This window comes from Dendrobates tinctorius, unplaced genomic scaffold (assembly GCF_039654945.1).
Source record: "Dendrobates tinctorius isolate UK_male_01 unplaced genomic scaffold, ASM3965494v1 ptg000189l, whole genome shotgun sequence".
Taxonomy (NCBI): domain Eukaryota; kingdom Metazoa; phylum Chordata; class Amphibia; order Anura; family Dendrobatidae; genus Dendrobates; species Dendrobates tinctorius.
The window spans coordinates 3,080,224-3,097,112 of NW_027361856.1; the positions used below are offsets into that span (position 1 = coordinate 3,080,224).

The 16,889-nt window shown below is 46.1% G+C and overlaps 1 protein-coding gene across 1 annotated transcript in view; it reads left to right on the plus strand.

Annotated features, from left to right (window-relative positions):
* Nucleotides 1-266: 266 nt before the first annotated feature.
* The window catches only part of LOC141055625 (V-type proton ATPase catalytic subunit A-like), a 210,287-nt gene continuing 193,664 nt past the window's right edge, over nucleotides 267-16,889 (plus strand). Inside the window, exon 1 of the mRNA XM_073552273.1 lies at nucleotides 267-340. The gene's annotated coding sequence lies outside the window, so the exon portion shown is untranslated. The remainder of the gene's footprint in view (nucleotides 341-16,889) is intronic.

Genomic DNA, 16,889 nt, shown 5'->3' on the forward strand with positions numbered 1-16,889 from the left:
GTGATGTTTGGGGTAAGATTGGACAATACCATACAAATGAGATTATTGGTGGCCACAAGGTATACAGATTACATCTGCTGTATGTGGCCTAGGTAAGCAAAGAGAAATAGTAAGAGAAGGTGGGACCCATACTGTCTTCAGCTGGATGCACCAAATTTACTGAGACTCTCAGAACACAAATAAACCTGTTTACAGTCAACACCACATTGTTGTGTTCACATTCAGTAGAGAGCAAAAGTTGTCAGATACAACCAGTCTGTACCATCACTGCCTCCACATATCCTATAAAAATGCCAACATGAGACCAAACCCTGCACAGTGACAACGAAGAAACACAAAGGTACGTCCTCACGCTACTACTTCTGTAATGTATATATACAATGTACAGTACATCTTCTCCTTTCCTGTATATATATACTGCACAGTACCACTTCTCATGTCCTCTATATACACTGCACAGTACCACTTCTCCTCTCCTGTATATATACATTGCAAAGTACCACACTCACTCTATATACACACTGCACAGTATCAATTCTCCTGTCCTGTGTATATACACTGAAACTACCATTTCTGTCCTGCATATACACACTGTACTGTACCACTACTGTTCTGTATATATACACTGCCCAGTTCCACTCCTCCTGCCCTGTATATATACACTGCACAGTACCACTTCTCCTATCCTGTATGTATACACTGCACAGTACCACTTCTCCTGTCTTGTATATATACACTGCACAGTACCACTCCTCCTGTCCTGTATATATACACTGCACAGTGCCACTCCTCCTGTCCTGTATGTATACACTGCACAGTACCACCTCTCCTGACCTGTATATATACACTGCACAGTAACACTTCTCCTATCCTGTATGTATACACTGCACAGTAACACTTCTCCTGTCCTGTGTATATGTACACTGTACAGTACCACTTCTGTCCTGCATATACACACTGAACCATACCACTTCTGTCCTGTATATATACACCGCCCAGTACCACTCATCCTGCCCTGTATATATACACTGCACAGTACCACTTCTCCTGTCCTGTATATATACACTGTACAGTACCACTTCTGTCCTGCATATACACACTGAACCGTACCACTTCTGTCCTGTATATATACACTGTACATTACCACTTCTCCTGTGCTATATATATATATATACACTCACTGGCCACTTTATTAGGTACACCATGCTAGTAAGGGGTTGGACCCCCTTTTGCCTTCAGAACTGCCTCAATTCTTCATGGCAGAGATTCAACAAGGTGCTGGAAGCATTCCTCAGAGATTTTGGACCATATTGACATGATGGCATCACACAGTTGGCGCAGATTTGTCGGCTGCACATCCCTGATGCGAATCTCCCGTTCCACCACATCCCAAAGATGCTCTATTGGATTGAGATCTGGTGACTGAGGAGGCCATTTGAGTACAGTGAACTCATTGTCATGTTCAAGAAACCAATCTGAGATGATTCGAGCTTTATGACATGGCGCATTATCCTGCTGAAAGTAGCCATCAGATGTTGGGTACATTGTGGTCATAAAGGGATGGACATGGTCAGCAACAATACTCAGGTAGGCTGTGGCGTTGCAACGATGCTCAATTGGTACCAAGGGGCCCAAAGAGTGCCAAGAAAAAATTCCCCACACCATGACACCACCACCACCAGCCTGAACCGTTGATACAAGGCAGGATGGATCCATGCTTTCATGTTGTTTACGCCAAATTCTGACCCTACCATCCGAATGTCGCAGCAGAAATCGAGACTCATCAGACCAGGCAAAGTTTTTCCAATCTTCTACTGTCCAATTTCGATGAGCTTGTGCAAATTGTAGCCTCAGTTTCCTGTTCTTAGCTGAGAGGAGTGGTACCCAGTGTGGTCTTCTGCTGCTGTAGCCCATCTGCCTCAAAGTTCGACGCACTGTGCGTTCAGAGATGCTCTTCTGCCTACCTTGGTTGTAACGGGTGGCAATTTGAGTCACTGTTGCCTTTCTATCAGCTCGAACCAGTCTGCCCATTCTCCTCTGACCTCTGGCATCAACAAGGCATTTCCGGCCACAGAACTGCCGCTCACTGGATTTTTTTTCTTTTTCGGACCATTCTCTGTAAACCCTAGAGATGGTTGTGCGTGAAAATCCCAGTAGATCAGCAGTTTCTGAAATACTCAGACCAGCCCTTCTGGCACCAACAATCATGCCACGTTCAAAGGCACTCAAATCACCTTTCTTCCCCATACTGATGCTCGGTTTGAACTGCAGGAGATTGTCTTGACCATGTCTACATGCCTAAATGCACTGAGTTGCCGCCATGTGATTGGCTGATTAGAAATTAAGTCTTAACACACAGTTGGACAGGTGTACCTAATAAAGTGGCCAGTGAGTGTATATATACACACACTGCACAGTTCCACTCCTCCTGCCTTGTATATATACACTGCACAGTATCACTTCTCCTCTTCTGTATATATACACTGCACAGTACTATTCCTCCTGTCCTGTATATATACACTGCACAGTACCACTCCTGCTGTATATACACAATGCACAGTAGCACTTCTCCTGTCCTGTGTATATACAATGAACAGTACCACTTCTGTCCTGTAAATACACACTGAACAGTACCACCTATCCTGTCCTGTATATATACACTGCACAGTACAATTCCCACCAGTCCTGTATATATACACTGTACAGTACATATTCTTCTTTCCTGTATATATACACTGCTCAGTACCACTCCCGTGTATATAAACTGCACAGAACCACGCCTTCTGTCCTATATATCCACTGCACAGTACCACTTCTCCTGTCCTGTATAAATACACTGAACAGTACCACTCATCCTGTCCTGTATATATACACTGCACAGTAATCTTCTGTCCTGTATATACAATGCACAGTACTACTCCTGTATATATACTGCACAGTATCACTTCTCCTATCCTTTATATATACTGCACAGTACCACTTCTGTCCTGCATATACACACTGCACAGTACCACTTCCCCTATCCTGCATATACACTGCACAGTACCACCTCTGTCCTGTGTATGCACACTGCAGAATACCACTTCTGTCCTGTATATATACACTGTGCAGTACCTAGTCTCCTGTCCTGTATGTACACACTATACAGTACCACTTCTCCTGTCCTGTATATATACGTGGCACAGTACCACTCCTGTCCTATGTACTGTATATACACTGCACAGTACCACTTATGTCCTGTGTATATACACTGCACAGTACCACTTCTGTCCTGTATATATACATGGCACAGTACCACTCCTTCTGTCCTGTGTATATACACTGCACAGTACCACTTCTCCTGTCCTGTATATATACATGGCACAGTACCACTCCTGTCCTGTGTATATACACTGCACAGTACCACTTCTCCTGTCCTGTGTATATACACTGCACAGTACCACTTCTCCTGTCCTGTATATATACACTGTACAGTACCAATCCTCCTGTCCAGTACATATACGCTGCATAGTACCACTTCTCCTGTTCTGTGTATATACACTGCACAGTACCACTTCTCATGTCCTGTGTATATACACTGCACAGTAACACTCCTCCTCTCCTTTGTATATACAATGCAAAATACCACTCCTCCTGTTCTGTATATAAGGGGCTGCTTAGAAGTGTTTTGCTTTACCCAGAAAGAAAGAGGAAGAGGAAACGTTACATTTATTCCACATACTCTCCACTGATGTCAACACACTTCTTACATCGGTTTTACAAGTTCTGTAAGCCTTGAAAAAAGAAGGATTTCGGTTGTGCCTCAAACCAGGCATCCATAACAGCCATGGCATCAGAAATGGTGTGAAATTTGGTACCCTTGAGGTGTTGATAGCTCCCAACCGTCCCGATTCTCACGGGACAGTCCCGATTTTTACCCCCCACCCACGTACCGCCCGGGACTCTATTTTTCCCGCACTGCACTGAGCCGCCACGCCCCCCCATGCACCGACCACCATCTTCACCCTCCCAGAGAGCCACCGCAGCCTGCAATGACATCCTAGGCTGTTCTGTGGCTGTGTGCACAGGACCTGTGATGAGGTCACAGGAGGGGAGGATTCAGGGGTCACTTGATCAGGGGCCTCTGTGTTTGCACTCTGCAGGACTCTGCTGTGCTGGTTGTCATGCTGCTGGATGAGTTAAAGTTTTTGTGTGGGGTCAGGAGGGGTTTACAGGTGTGGATGTAGCAGAGCTGCGCATGTACAAGGTGTAAGGAGCGGAGCCGCGCATGTACAAAGTGTACGGAGCTGAGCCGCGCGTGTACGAGGTGTACGGAGCAAAGACACGCGTGCACAAGGTGTACGGAGCAAAGACACGCGTGCACAAGGTGTACGGAGCGGAGCCGCGCGTGTACGAGGTGTACGGAGATGAGCCGTGTGTGTATGTGATGTACGGAGCGGAGACGTGTGTGTATGGGATGTGTGGAGCGGAGCCGTTTGTGTACGAAGTGGAGCCATGTGTGTACAGGATGTACGGAGTGGAGCCAAGTATGTACGAGGCATACAAAGCGGGCTTTTCCCACGGACACAGGAGCGCACGGCGGAGCCCTGAGGAGCACTTTAAAACTCGCACTTGACGTTCCTCCAGAAGTGATGTGCTGGAAGCTGACCGGAAATGAGGTAATTTCATGAGGAAATTGTGACGGAACCATGGAGGCACTTCAGGGAATGCTTCAGATCCATCGCTATGTCCTCGTCCGACAGCGCAGACAGCGTGATCGCCTTGGAATCGGGAATGCTGGCCACGTGAGCAGATCATGATATGTCCTGCACCGGGAGGCTCAGGTGGGCATTACAATGGGAGCCGGGCTGCTATAGTATCTTTATAGAATCTTTATTTCTTTCTCTCTCTGTTTCTTTCTCTGTTCTTTCTTTCTCTCTCTGTTTCTTTCTTTCTCTGTTCTTTCTCTCTCTGTTTCTTTCTCTCTCTGTTCTTTCTTTCCTCTTTCCCTCTCTTTTTCTTTCTCTCTCTTTCTTTTTTCTTTCTCTCTGTTCTTTCCCCTCTTTCTTTCTCTTTATTTCTTTCTTCACTTCTTTCTTTCTCTCTCTCTGTTCTTTCTCTGTTCCTTCTTTCTTTCCCCTCTTTATTTCTTTCTCTCTCTGTTCTTTCTTTTTTTCCCTCTTTCTTTCTCTCTCTGTTCTTTCTTTCCCCTCTTTCTTTCTCCCTATTGCTCTGTTCTTTCTTTCCCCTCTTTCTTTCTCTCTGTTTTTTCTTTTTTTCTTTCTTTCTCTCTCTCTTTCTCTCTCTATTCTTTCTTTCTTTCCCCTTTCTTTCTCTCTCTGTTCTTTCTTTCCCCTCTTTATTTTGCTCTCATTCTGTTCTTTTTTTCAGTCCCCTCTTTCTTTTTCTCTGTTCTTTCTCTCTGTTCTTTCTCTCCCCTCTCTTTCTCTCTCTCTGTTCTTTCTCTCTCTGTTCTTTCTTTCCCCTCTCTTTCTTTCTTTCTTTCTTTCTCTCTCTGTTCTTTTTTTCGTCCCCTCTTTCTTTCTCTCTCTGTTCTTTCTTTCTTTCCATCCCTCTCTCTGTTCTTTCTTTCCCTCTCTTTCTTTCTTTCTCTCTAATCTTTTCTTTTTTCATTCTCTCTCTGTTCTTTCTTTATTTGTTCTTTCTTTCTCTCTTTCTGTTCTTTCTTTCTATTTCTTTCTCTCTGTTCTTTCTCTTTCTTTACTTCTTTCTCTCTCTTCTTTCTTTCTTTCTTTCCCCTCTTTCTTTCTTTCGCTCTCCCTCTGTTCTTTTTATCTGTCCCCTTTTTCTTTCTCTGTGTTCTTTCTTTCTCTCTCTGTTCTTTTTTCTTTCCCCTCTTTCTTTCTTTATTTCTCTCTGTTCTTTCTTTCTGCTTTCTTTCTCTGTACTTTCTTCCCCTCTTTCTTTCTTTCACCTCTTTCTTTCTCTCTGTTTTCTTTCTCTCTCTGTTCTTTTTTTATGTCCCCTCTTTCTTTCTCTCTGTGTTCTTTCTTTCTCTTTCGCTGTTCTTTCTTTCCCCTCTTTCTTTCTCTCCGCTCTTTCCCCTTTTTTCTCTCTCTGTTCTTTCTTTCACTCTCTGCTCTTTCTCTTTACCCTCTTTCTCTTTCTGTTCTTTCTTTTTTATCTCTCTGTCCTTTCTTCTCTCTCTGTTCCTTCTTTCTCTCTCGCTCTCCTTTCTTTCTCTCTCTCTGGTTTCTTTTTTCTCTCTCTCTGTTTTCTTTCTTTCCCTCAGTACCTGTCAGTGTGCCCACAGTGCCAGCCACTGTGCCCATAATGCCAGCCACTGTGCCCTCAGTATCAGTCAGTGTGATCAGCAGTGCTAAATGGGTGCGGTTGGATGTGACTAGTTGTGAAATGGGTATGGTCGGGGGCATGGCCTAAAATTTGCCGCAGCCTTTGTCCCTCTTTCCCTTCAAAAGTTGGGAGGTATGGGTGCTTCTTCAGGTTTACAAACAAATGATAGTCGGAAGGAGCTAGATCTGGTGAATAAGGTGGGTTGTCAACCAGCTGGAAGCCCAGCTCCTCCAGTTTTGCCTTGGTCGCTTGTGCAGTGTGAGCTGAGGCGTAGTCTTGCAGGAACAAGATTCCTTTGGACAGCTTGCTGCACCTTTTGGCCTTCAGAGCTGCCTTCAATTGGTCCACATGTTCAATGTTATATCTTGCATTGATGGTGGAAACCTTTTGAAGGTAGTCCACTAGCAGCACATCTTCCTTATCCAAGAACACAGACGCCATCACCTTAGTGGCTGATTTTTGCACCATGAACTTCTTTGGGCAAGGTGAACCACTGTGCCTCCACTCTTTTTACTGCTCCTTGATTCCATGGTCATACAAATAAATCCAGGTCTTGTCCATAGTGACCAGTCCATCCAAGAAGTTCTTATCATCTGGAAATGGTGACAAATGGATCGGGAAGTTTTTACTCGCATGCTTTTCTGATCTGTTGTCAAACATTTGGGGAGCCTCTTTGCAGATAGCTTCTCCATGTCCAAATGTTCATGGATAATTACACAATTACGTTCACGGGAAATCCCCATGATGTCTGCTATTGCTTTAGCTGAAATTCGCCGATTCCCCAGTATGAAGTTGTGCACAGCATCGACGATCTCCTGAACAGCAACCACTCTCAGTCGTCCAGGATGTTCATCATCATTGGTGCTGAAGTGGCCCATTTTAAATTTGGCAACCCAGTTCTTAACTGTAGAATATGAAGGGCATTAATTCCTCAATGTCTGCGACATATCACCATGAATATCCTTCGCGGACTTTCCGTGCAGAAACAAGAATTTTATCACTCCTCTGCTCTCATTTGCTGTGAATATCGCATTAGACTACGCCATTTCGCTTTCCCGCGTGCGTAGATCACTGCTGCTATAAGCTAAAAACACTAAATTTTGAAAACATATGTTAGACACATAAGGCTTTCATGTGATATAACATTCGTTACCATAGAAACAAAAAGATCACAAAGCCAAAGACTTATCAGCAGCCCCTCTCATACTGCACAGTACCACTCCTCCTGTCCTGTATATATATACTCTGCACAGTACCATTTCTCCTGTCCCATATATATACTTTGCACAGTACCACTTCTATACAGTATATACTGTATACACTGCACACAATCAGTACTCCTGCCCTGTATAAATACACTTCACAATACCACTCCTACTGTTCCGTATATATACTTTGCACCGTACCACTTCTATACAGTATATACCATATACACTGCACACAATCAGTACACCTGTCCTGTCCTGTATATATAGACTGCACAATACCACTCCTCCTGTCCTGTATATATACACTTCACAATACCACTTCTCCTGCTCTGTATATATACACTGCATAGTTACACTTCACCTGTTCTGTATATATACACTGCACAGTAACAGTCCTCCTGTACTGTATATAGTACCAATTCTGTCCTGTATACAGTTGTGCTCAAAAGTTTATATACCCCGGCAGAATTTTTGCTTTCTTGGCCTTTTTTCAGATAATATGAATGATAACACCAAAACTTTTTCTCCACTCATGGTTAATGGTTGGGTGAAGCCATTTCTTGTCAAACTACTGTGTTTTCTCTTTTAAAATCATAATCACAACCCAAAACATCCAAATGACCCTGATCAAAAGTTCACATACCCTGGTGATTTTAGCCTGATAAACATGCACAGAAGTTGACACAAATGGGTTTGACTGGCTACTAAAGGTAACATCCTCACCTGTGACTTGTTTGCTTGTAATCAGTGTGTGTGCATAAAAGCTGAGTGAGTTTCTGAGATCCACACAGACTCTTGCATCTTTCATCCAGCCACTGACCTTTCTGGATTGTGAGTCATGAGGAAAGCAAAAGAATTGTCAATGGATCTAAGGGAAAAGGTAGTTGAACTATATAAAACAGGAAAGGGATGCATACAGGATACAAAAAGATATCCAAGGAATTGATAATGCAGTCAGCAGCATTCAAACTGTGATTAGCAAATGGAAAATCAGGAGCTCTGTAAAAACAAAACCACGGTCAGGTATACTAACAAAAATGTCATCCACAACTGCTAGGAAAATTGTTTGGGATGCAAAGAAAAACCCACAAATAACATCATTTGAAATACTGGACTCTCTGAAAACTAGTGTTGTGGCTGTTTCAAGATGCACAATAAAGAGGCCCTTGAAGAAAAATGGGCTGCATGGTCGAGTCGCCAGAAGAAAGCCATTACTGCGCAAATGCCACAAAGTATGTCGCCTACAATGCGCAAAACAGCACAGAGATTAACCTCAAAACTTCTGGAACAAGGTAATTTGGAGTGATGAGACCAAAATTGAACTTTTTGGCCACAACCATAAACATTACATTTGGAGAGAGGTCAACAAGGCCAGTGATGAAAGGAACACCATTCCTACTGTAAAGCACGGAGGTAGATCACTGATGTTTTGGGCATGTGTGAGCTAAAAAAGGCACAGGAAACTTGGTCAAAGTTGAAGGAAAGATGAATGCAGTACGTTATCAGCAAATACTGGATTTGCATTCATCAGCCTGGACGCTGTGCATGGGACGTACTTGGACGTTCCAACATGACAACAATCCAAAACACAAGAACAAGTCGACCTGTCATTGGCTACAGCAGAACAAAGTGAAGGTTCTGGAGTGGCCATCTCAGTCTCCTGACCTCAATATCATTGAGCCACTCTGGGGAGATCTCAAGTGCGCAGTTCATGCTAATCAGCCCAGGAATTTACAGGAACTGGAGGCTTTTTGCCAAGAAGAGTGGGCAGCTTTATCATCTGAGAAAATAAAGAGCCTCATCCAAAACTAGCGCAAAAGACTTTAAGCTGTCCTTGATGTTAGAGGGGGCAATAGACGGTATTACGAAATGGGGTATGTGAACTTTTGGTCATTTGGATGTTTTGGGTTTTCATCATGATTTAAATAGAGAAAACACAGTAGTTTGACAATAAATGGCTTCACCCAAACACTAAACATAAGTGGAGAAAAAGTTTTGGTGTCATCATTCATATTCTCGGAAAAAAAGACCAAGAAAGCAAAAATTCTGCTGAGGTATGTAAACTTATGCACAACTCTATATAGACTGCACAATAAGACGCCATCTGTCCTGGATATACAGGGTGAGCCATTTATATGGATACACCTAAATAAAATGGCAATGGTTAGTGATATCAACTTCCTGTTTGTGGCACATTAGTATATGGGAGGGGGGAAACTTTTCAAGATGGGTGGTGACTAGAGTTGAGCGAAACGGGTCAAAAAAATTCAAAAGTCGCCGACTTTTGGCAAAGTTGGGTTTCATGAAACGAAACCCGACCCTAGGATGAGGTCGGCCATGAGGTCGGCGACTTACGCGCCAAAGTCGCGTTTCAAAAGTTTGTTTTGCGCTCTTTTTCAGCCAATCAGGATCCACGGACACTGTGGGCAACGTGATGACATAGGCACGGGTCACGACCATCTTTCAGAAGGGCATGCAAGTGATTGGCTTGCTTTGGTGGGCGTCACAGGGGGTATAAAAGGGCGTGCACACCGACCGTCATCTTACTTCTGCCGATCTTAGCATAGGGAGAGGTTGCTGCTGATTCTGTAGGGAAAGCGTTAGGCAGGGAAGAAGACAGAAAAACTGCTTCTGCTGCTAGCGATTTGGCCTGCACAACACACCAGTCACTGTGTGTGCAGTGCAAGGGGAGGCTATATAGTGGTGTATCAGTGGTGTTGGTTGTTGGGCTGCCTTCTAAGGCTTCCTGACAGGCTGGCATTGCTGTTTACCCACTGCTCCACAAACTGCTTTTTTAAAAGCAATCCAATCTCCCTTATCCTCTAGTCACTTTGGTCACAGCTGCGCCATCGAGCCTGTCACATAGCGCTCAGATATTCATTGGGCCTCAAACTGCTTTTTTAAAAGCAAGCCCAATTTTTTTTTTTTGTCCTGCTGAGAAGAAAAAAAAACTGCTTCTGCTGCTGATAGCAATTTGGCCTGCACAACACACCAGTCACTGTGTGTGCAGTGCAAGGGGAGGCTATATTGTGGTGTATCAGTAGTGTTGGTTGTTGGGCTGCCTTTTAAGGCTTCCTGACAGGCTGGCATTGCTGTTTACCCACTGCTCCGCAAACTGCTTTTTTAAAAGCAATCCAATCTCCCTTATCCTCTAGTCACTTTGGTCACAGCTGTGCCATCGAGCCTGTCACATAGCGCTCAGATATTCATTGGGCCTCACACAATCCAAAAGTGTCCAGTGTCCAAAAGTGTGTGCAGAGATTCAAAATCTCCCTTATCCTCTAGTCACTTAGGTCACAGCTGTGCCATCGAGCCTGTCACATAGCGCTCAGATATTCATTGGGCCTCACACAATCCAAAAGTGTCCAGTGTCCAAAAGTGTGTGCAGAGATTCAAAATCTCACTTATCCTCTAGTCACTTAGGTCACAGCTGTGCCATCGAGCCTGTCTCATAGTGCTCAGATATTCATTGGGCCTCACACAATCCAAAAGTGTCCAGTGTCCAAAAGTGTGTGCAGAGATTCAAAATCTCACTTATCCTCTAGTCACTTAGGTCACAGCTGTGCCATCGAGCCTGTGACATAGCGCTCAGATATTCATTGGGCCTCACACAATCCAAAAGTGTCCAGTGTCCAAAAGTGTGTGCAGAGATTCAAAATCTCATTTATCCTCTAGTCACTTAGGTCACAGCTGTGCCATCGAGCCTGTCACATAGCGCTCAGATATCAGTGGGCCTCACACAATCCAAAAGTGTCCAGTGTACAAAAGTGTGTGCAGAGATTCAAAATCTCACTTATCCTCTAGTCACTTAGGTCACAGCTGTGCCATCGAGCCTGTCACATAGCGCTCAGATATCAGTGGGCCTCACACAATCCAAAAGTGTCCAGTGTCCAAAAGTGTGTGCAGAGATTCAAAATCTCACTTATCCTCTAGTCACTTAGGTCACAGCTGTGCCATCGAGCCTGTCACATAGCGCTCAGATATCAGTGGGCCTCACACAATCCAAAAGTGTCCAGTGTCCAAAAGTGTGTGCAGAGATTCAAAATCTCACTTATCCTCTAGTCATTTAAGTCACAGCTGTGCCATCGAGCCTGTCACATAGCGCTCAGATATCAATGGGCCTCACACAATCCAAAAGTGTCCAGTGTCCAAAAGTGTGTGCAGAGATTCAAAATCTCACTTATCCTCTAGTCACTTAGGTCACAGCTGTGCCATCGAGCCTGTCACATAGCGCTCAGATATTCATTGGGCCTCACACAATCCAAAAGTGTCCAGTGTCCAAAAGTGTGTGCAGAGATTCAAAATCTCACTTATCCTCTAGTCACTTAGGTCACAGCTGTGCCATCGAGCCTGTCTCATAGTGCTCAGATATTCATTGGGCCTCACACAATCCAAAAGTGTCCAGTGTCCAAAAGTGTGTGCAGAAATTCAAAATCTCCCCTGTCCTATAGACACCTTGTACCTTGTTTTACATACTATATAGTTTGTTGGATTTTGTCTACATTTCTACCAAAAATGAAGAAGGCTGGTGGAAGAGGCCGTGGAATTGGGCGGGGGTTGGCAGCTGGTAATGATGGTGTTGGTGGTGGATCTGATGGTAGTGGCAAGAGCAAAATAGGACCGAATGCAGGAGGTGTTGAGCCTGCGTCATCGTCTGGCTACATAAGGCCTCGAACGCTTAGTTTTCTAGGAGTTGACAAACCGCTTTTAAAGCCAGAGCATCAGGAAAAAGTTTTGTCTTACATTGCTGACTCAGCCTCCAGCTCTATCGCCTCCTCTTCTTCAGTTGTAAAAAGTAAAAGCACTGAGTCGTCATTGGAGGCTCATGTTCATGAACCACACCTTTCCTTGTGTCCTTCACCCCAACCAAGATTGAAGGATGACGCAGGCCATACTACTGATTACTCCATGGAGCTGTTTTCACATACCATGCCTGGATTATCAAGTGAAATGGTGAATTACCCAGGCCAAGATGAATCTGACATGGAGTGCACTGATGCACAGCCGCTGATGGATGATTCTGCTGGTACATTCACTCAGAGCACTACATTGTCCTCGCAGTGTACAGAGCCAGATTCTGACCCTGATGAGACTCAGGTGCCCCTTCCCGCACACTATACCACCATACACGGTGACACAGAGGAAGGTGCACATGACATAGAAGAGGAGGTGATGGATGACCCAGTTGTTGACCCAGATTGGCATCCATTGGGGGAAGAGGGTGCTGCTTCCAATAGCTCAGATGAGGAGCATCCACAGCAGACATCGACATCGCAACAGCTATCTGGCAGGCCCGGAGCACTCCAAAGACAGGTTCCAAACATCAAAAGAGTTGCTGGACAGCTTGTCCAGAGGGTCAAAAGATCACAGCGTGCTAGGCCGCAAAATGTCTGCCAAAGTAGGAAGAGTGCAGTGTGGCACTTTTTTGAACAAAATCCTCATGATCAGGCCAAGGTTATCTGTAAGAAGTGCGCAAAGACCTTTAGCCGAGGGAAAAATCTGAAAAATTTGAATACCAGTTGCATGCTTAGACATTTAACCAGCATGCACTTGCAAGCGTGGACACAACACCAAACCTCAAGTGCCACATGTGCAACTGATCACAACGAAGGTAGTCAGCAACGCTACATTGTTTCCCCCACTGTAAGCCCACCGGATAGCACAGCAGCAAATGTTGAGGTGTCGTTGCAAGGCCACAGCAGTCAGGGAATCCCACTGTTATATCAATGAAAGACTGATTCTAGGCCATCAGAAAGAACACCAACTCCATCACCATCATCAACCCTCTCTCAGTCCGCCCTGTCCACCGCTACTTCCACCATATGCAGCTCTCAAGTCCAGCTCACCCTCCCAGACACTATGAGTAGGTCAAGAAAGTACTCAGTCTCTCATCCGCGTACACTGGGTTTGAACGCCCACATTGCCAAACTAATCTCGTTAGAGATGATGCCCTTTCGGTTGGTGGAAAGCACAGCTTTCCGCGAACTCATGGCCTATGCAGTACCACGCTATGACCTACCCAGTCGCCACTTCTTCTCTCGCAAAGCCATCCCAGCCCTCCACCATCATGTGAAAGACCGTAGTATTGTCCATGCACTCAAGCAGTCAGTGAGCGGAAAGGTGCACCTCACTACTGATGCATGGTCCAGTCGGCATGGCCAGGGCCGTTACGTGTCCATCACTGCGCACTGGGTTAATGTGGTGGATGCAGGGTCCACAGGGGACAGCGGTGGTGGGACAGTGCTGCCTAGCCCACGGTATAGGAAACAGTTGGCTGCAGGCGTTCCACCCTCCTCCTCCTCCTCCTCCTCCTCCAGAAGCGAAAGCTCGTCCACAGAGCGCAGTCGTACGAGCACTCCATCTGCAGCTGCCACTGTTGCACACGATGTGTCCCCCTATCGAGCAGCTAGTGGAAAGCGTCAGCAGGCTGTGTTGCAGATGATGTGTTTGGGCGACAGACATACCGCCGAGGTGCTGGCCGAGTACTTGAAGCGACAAACTGAGTCATGGCTGGGCAGTGTACATCTTGAGGCAGGCAAGGTAGTTAGTGATAACGGCCGTAATTTTGTGGCAGCCATAGCCCTTTCAAAACTCAGCCACATACCTTGCTTGGCTCACACCTTGAACCTGGTGGTGCAGTGCTTCCTCAAAAATTATCCGGAGTTAACAGCCCTGCTCCAGAAGGTGCGAAGACTGTGCGCGCACATCCGCCGGTCGCCTGTACACTCCGTTCGTATGCAGAAGCTGCAGCGATTGCTCCACCTTCCCAACCACCGCCTCATTATCGACATTGCAACAAGGTGGAACTCCACCCTGCACATGGTGGAGCGGCTGTGCGAGCAGAGGCAGGCCATAATGCATTTGTGGGAGGATACACGGCCAGGCACTTTGAGAGCAGACATGGAGTTGACAGGTGTGCAGTGGTCGAAGCTGAAAGACCTCTGTAAAGTCCTTCAGTGTTTTAAGGAATGTACACGGCTGGTAAGCGCAGACGACGCCATCCTAAGCATGAGCATCCCACTTATGCGTCTGCTCATGCAAACTTTGACGCACCTTAAGGAGCAGGCGTCTGCAGCCAATGTTGATGAGGAGGAAGAGGAGGAGGGAATCCTTGATGACATTCAGCCATTGTCTGCTCAGGGACCTCTCCTGGACGAGGTGGAGGAAGAAGAGGAGGAGGAGGATGATGATGGGGATGATTACTTAGGGGAGGAGGATGCATCTCGTGGGGCAAGTGAAAATGTTGGCGTGGCAAGGTCTGGTACAGGGTTTGTGCGTGACTGGAGGGATGTGGATTTGCCAGAAAGTGCTCCTCCAACCAGCACTCGCAGTGCATCATTGACACCGGAAACATTGGCCCACATGTCAGATTATGCCTTGCGGATCCTAAAAAGGGACCCCCGCATTGCCAAAATGATGAACGATGACGACTACTGGTTGGCCAGCATCCTGGATCCACGCTATAAAGGCAAATTACAAAACATCATGCCACAGGAGAACCTTGACCTAATATTGGCTAATAAACAAGCAACTATGGTAAATCGGTTGCTTGAGGCATTCCCCGCACACAGCAGCGGTGATGGTTCTCACACGAGCCGTACGGGCCTGGGGCAGCTTGGCAGAGGTGTTCGTGGTGCACACAGCAGAAGTGGCGTTGGAGACAGGGGTTTCATGACAATGTTGTGGACTGATTTTTCAAATACCGCTCACACAACTGGTAATACTGCATCGATGGAAAGTGACAGGAGACAGCAGTTGTCAACCATGGTTACAAACTACTTTTCCTCCCATATCGATGTTCTCCCACACAGGTCATTCCCCTTTGACTATTGGGCCGCTAAACTGGACACCTGGCCTGAATTGGCCCAATATGCCTTACAGGAGCTCGCTTGCCCAGCTGCAAGTGTGCTATCGGAAAGAGTCTTCAGTGCAGCTGGATCAATCCTGACAGAAAAAAGGACCCGTCTGTCAACCCAAAATGTGGATGATCTAACCTTCATTAAAATGAACCATGCATGGGTTTCCAAGGATTTTGTCCCACCTTCCCCTGATGACACATAGGGTGACATAAAAATGGCTTGCTTTGGTCCACCTCTTCCTGGGACTTGACCTATTTCGCCTTTTGCATCAGCTGAATGTCCAACATCAACATATGCCACTTTCTAAAACTCCCTAACTGTGCTGCCTCCCCTCCCATGGCTGGGGTCACCACCTAGCGCACGACACCGTGCGAGTGCCGTTGCCCTGGACAGGTGGGTAGGCCAACTCTTGGGCGCGGACACTGGCACAGGGTCCCTCATAGTGCAATCAAGTGTCTCTGACGGTGGTGGTGCACACCCGCCGTCAGACACACCGCTGTACTATGAGGGGCCCAGTGCCAGTACCGACGCCCACGAATGGGCCCCCCTTGCTTGGGCAGGGCCCCAGCATTTGCAATCTTTACCTCTCCCTGCTCCTCCGCTGTGTAATCTGGGCCGTCAAATCCATACTGTGCCTGACACCGTCTGAGCCTGCCTCCTGAGACATATATTTTGAATGTGTACGCTATCCATACATGTTATCCGGGGATACGGTACCCTTTCTAACCTTTGTGCAATCACGTGCAATCCATACTGGGCCTAACACCGTCTGAGCCTGCCTCCTGAGACATATATTTTGAATGTGTGCGCTATCCATACATGTTACCCGGGGATACGGTACCCTTTCTAACCTTTGTGCAATCACGTGCAATCCATACTGGGCCTAACACCGTCTGAGCCTGCCTCCTGAGACATATATTTTGAATGTGTACGCTATCCATACATGTTATCCGGGGATACGGTACCCTTTCTAACCTTTGTGCAATCACGTGCAATCCATACTGGGCCTAACACCGTCTGAGCCTGCCTCCTGAGACATATATTTTGAATGTGTACGCTATCCATACATGTTATCCGGGGATACGGTACCCTTTCTAACCTTTGTGCAATCACGTGCAATCCATACTGGGCCTAACACCGTCTGAGCCTGCCTCCTGAGACATATATTTTGAATGTGTACGCTATCCATACATGTTATCCGGGGATACGGTACCCTTTCTAACCTTTGTGCAGTCACGTGCAATCCATACTGGGCCTAACACCGTCTGAGCCTGCCTCCTGAGACATATATTTTGAATGTGTGCGCTATCCATACATGTTACCCGGGGATACGGTACCCTTTCTAACCTTTGTGCAATCACGTGCAATCCATACTGGGCCTAACACCGTCTGAGCCTGCCTCCTGAGACATATATTTTGAATGTGTACGCTATCCATACATGTTATCAGGGGATACGGTACCCTTTCTAACCTTTGTGCAATCACGTGCAATCCATACTGGGCCTAACACCGTCTGAGCCTGCCTCCT